The sequence below is a fragment of the Crocodylus porosus genome, unplaced genomic scaffold (assembly GCF_001723895.1).
Source record: "Crocodylus porosus isolate Cpor-Errol unplaced genomic scaffold, CroPor_comp1, whole genome shotgun sequence".
Classification (NCBI taxonomy): Eukaryota; Metazoa; Chordata; order Crocodylia; family Crocodylidae; genus Crocodylus; species Crocodylus porosus.
Genome location: NW_017728918.1, coordinates 50729701 through 50733910, shown reverse-complemented (window position 1 = coordinate 50733910; position 4210 = coordinate 50729701).

Below are 4210 nucleotides of genomic sequence, written 5' to 3'. Positions count from 1 at the left end.
GTACTTGGGATACCTGGGGAAAGGTTAAGGTAAGAAAGTAGAAGTGTAGGGAGTGAAAGTTGCTGGGTGTGAAAGTCACCAGGACTGGGATTAGAACTGGTAGGCTAGAGGGGCCTGGGCTAAAGAACTGAGGCTCGGGGGTAACTTTAGTTTAATTGGGGCTGGAACCAGAGCTATGGGGGAGCTGAAAAGGTAGGTGGGGAGAGGGAACATGGGACTAAGGGAAAATGTTGGTATTAAAGAGGGGCTCTGGGTGTGGGGAGCCAGAGGATGGCTCTGGGGCAGCTAGAGATAGAAGCTGCAGGGAGTGGCAGTAGGTGCTAGGAGCTGGAGAAAGGCTCCAGCTGCTGGAGAAAACTGTAGGATTGCCACGAGGAGCTAGGAAGCTGTGTTGGGGGTGGGGATGACTACAGAAGGTGCCGGGAAAGTCTGAAAACAGAGAGATGGACAGCAGAAACTCACAGGAAAAGTGGCAGAAGAGACTGAAAGGCAGCAGGGCAATGGGAAAGCAGAAAAAGGCAGCAGAAAATCTCAGGGAAAAGGCGGTAGATGGCATGGGAGGCTGAAAGGCAGCAGGGGCAGCATGAAAGCAAGGAGAGGCTGAGAGGTGGCAGAAAAGGGGAGATGGAACTGGAATGAGATCGGGAAACTAGCAGGGAGGGGGCTGGAGCTGAGAGAGAAAACGAGGCTGGAATTTAAGATAGGGAAGGGACATGACCCAACTCAGGGTTGCAAATGACCGTGGTTTTATTGAACAGAGGAGATGGTGACACAATGTCTTATTAGTTCCCTTGCACCCACACCCACACACACACACACACACGCACACAATGGCAGGAAGGTTAGAGAGGCTTGGTGCAGGGGCTGAAGTCCACTGAAGTCCAGGAGGAGAGAGAGAAACAGAGCTAGAGATAGAGTCCAAATTGTAGGAGGAGGTGTCCAGGTAACATCTACCTATCCCAGGCTGGAAAGGGGTCCTTGTCCAGTAGGTGTTGTCCAGAGGGGATTCGCCAGCAGGGCCTCTGGGTGGATAGGTGGTGTGGCATGGTGCTGGTCCAGATGGAGAGGGTGTCCCACTAGGTCTGTCTTCACTGCCCATTTTTATAGGCCAGACCTTGTGTGACCCTAGTGAGAAAAGGCATGCCCAGGCAAGGGTCAGCCCCTGGCACACTGAGCATGTGTGCTCCATGCAGGGATATGCAGTTTCGGGTGTCTGTAATGGTGAGAGTTGCTGGTTCTGCAGGGTCTTTTTTCTTTCAAATGCTGGTCTTGTCTTTGTTCCTGGGTGAGGTTCATGGTTCCTGGATGAATCAATGCGAGGTGATGGTCTAGTCATTACAGGCCATTCAGTAAAAGTCTGCTACCATTGTATTTCAATCATTCCCAATCACTCTAATTCATCTAGGAACCAATTTCCATGGGAGGGATACATGACTCATACAGTTGTGACACAGGGAATGTCCAGACAGCGGACACAAGATGGAGGCTTGACATATAAAATGGAAACTTGACATGACTTTGGTTCACTTACAAACACAGGCCTAAACCATACACTATCCATATGAAACAATAAAAATCAATACAAAAATTATAATAATACAATATACAACAATAAAAATCAATACAAACCTAATAATGATACAATATAAAACAGTGGATATCCAAAATCAAAAACTTGCTACCAAAATTAAAATGTTAAAGTTTATCCTACATCTTAGCTTAGTTATACTTATCTATAGGGAATAGAGAGGGAGAGAAAAAGTCATAAATGGTTGGGGAAAGGGAAGGAATGTATTTTAAAATAAATTTTAAAAAAAAGAAAAACTCAAGGTTTTGCTACAGGAGAATAAAGGGTTGTGGGGGCAAGGGGAGAATCTCCCATCTTTAGCCCAGAACCCCAATGGTTAAGACACTTTCCTGGGAGGGGAAAAGGGGGTCTCTCATTCTAGACCTCTCATCGTCTGCTTTCTAAAAACATTCCTTAGCTAAGTAGGTCAAATATTGTCAAGACCACCTGCCACCTCTCCTGATGAAACTGACCACACTTAATATTTCTTCAGTAGCAAAAATGCCTCTTGCATGGCCCCTTAGATGCATAAGAAACATTTATATATCTTGATTCCAATATTGTTGGGTTTGATTAATATAAATGTAATCACACTGTGTTTGCTGTTAGTTCCTTTTCACCACAACTCCATGGGCACATCTACACACAAACATTTACTGCACAATAACTAAAGTTATTAAACAGTATGGGTGTGTGTCTACAGGTGCATGCCCAGAGTGTGTAGTAAATATGGTGAATTATGTTGACTTGAGTATAAATTTGATACTTGCATCATGCAGGTATCAAATTTACATTTGATTAGTTACAACTGCAGTAACGCACATGCCTTACTCTGTAGTAACACTGTGTATGTGGACTGGCTTGGGACTAACTTTACTCCCAAGTCAGCCCACACACAGTGTTAATGCATTTTAATGCCTGCATGTGTAGATGCCAGCTTATTCTCACTACACAGTAATTTACTGTGCAGTAAATTTAAGCTGGCCCAGTATTGTTTCCATTGACTCACTACACATTTTCCTCTGCCATCATTCTCCTCTTTCTCCTTGCACATGCTTGAAAGCAGGCAATAAGATCCAAGTCACAAGCCTCATTGGCTTGCTACAGAGCTTAGTTTGAAAGCCTACTACAAGTCACTGTTGTCCTGATTTTTATATAAAGTAAATTATAGTTTGCTAGCTTTCTTCCAAAATCAGAATGAGTGAGATGAAACAGAATAAGCTGAACAATCTGACAAAAAATGTTTGAATACAAACAACTTTTGTAATGAAAAGAGGGCCCTAGGTTTAAGGGAAAAAAATGCTGGGGAAAGACTTTCATTTTTAAGAACATTTCACTTTGAACATTGTTAGTCAGGATGGACCCTTTGTAACTAATGAAGCAGAAAAATGCTTAGCACGGTATGCCCATAAGGCCATGCATACTCTAGTAAGTGCACCTTTTGCTGCTTGGGGGTCAGCATTTAAACTGTATTATTCAGATACTGCTTTTCCATTACAAACACTTTCTTCATGATTTTTTAACAGTTCTGCACATTCAGCATATTGTTTATATCTGCATTTTCAGGAGAAACGTGTTCTGTCAGCATGAAGGAGTGTCTAGACCAGCCTTGTAGAAATGGAGGAACCTGCGAAGACATTTTAAATGGCTTTAGATGTAACTGTCCCTTGGGTAAGTATTTGTAAGCTTTTTTTTACATTGCTTTTTTGCTAGGTCATGCAGTAAACTAACCATCACTAGTGACTGTGCAAGTTAATTCTTAAACTGGAAGCAATGTAGCCATCTCCATACAGGGCCTGGAACAGACCGCTAAGCATTTCTGAATGACAATTAGCTTTTTTCCAAGCTAATAAGCCTACCGGTATGGACATGTTAATGTGGTACATTGTTCTGCTTTATCAGACAACCTTCCCAGAACAATGCAATAGGTTTGAGGACCCCAATATGTAGGAAAGTTTGTCATGTAGACATAACTATGCTACTCTGAGGAAAAAGTCACCAATATGTTGTCTTACTATTATTGAGATTTTAAAACACTGGAAGGTATAAGCAGCAGAGCTACCCCTTAGAAGCTGCCCTGCTATTTAGAAAGGTGAATGTATTTGTCTATAATTAAGCCATGAATAATTCTGATAGACAGTTATCCAGCACATTGCCTCCAATTTTAATATGTTTGGTAAAATATTCTAAAATAATAAGCCTACAGTTATTCATAATAAAGACTGTTCAAATATAGAGCCCTGTAACCATTTTGCTCTAACCCACATACCTGACTTTATGCCATGTTTTTTTCCAAAGAATACATGCCCTGTTTTGCAATGGTCTACAATGGAATTGGCATGTATTTAAAATATAGTATATGAGGATTAGTGTATTAAAGTCTCAGGACAGAAATGAAATATGTGTTTAAATATAAATAGATGTTTAAAGCACTTTTCAAAAAGGGTGAAGATAAGAAGTGCTTGTTTAAGTATTTTTGTAAATTTAGGCTACCACCATGGTATAATAATATTATTGACATTAGCCAACATTTTCCTGAGAAATTGGTGCAGAAATCCTCAGTTCCAACATTCTGTTCTCCTTTTACATGTATAACTCCCAGTGATATCCAGTTTTATTCCTATTCTTAAATAGATCTTCCTG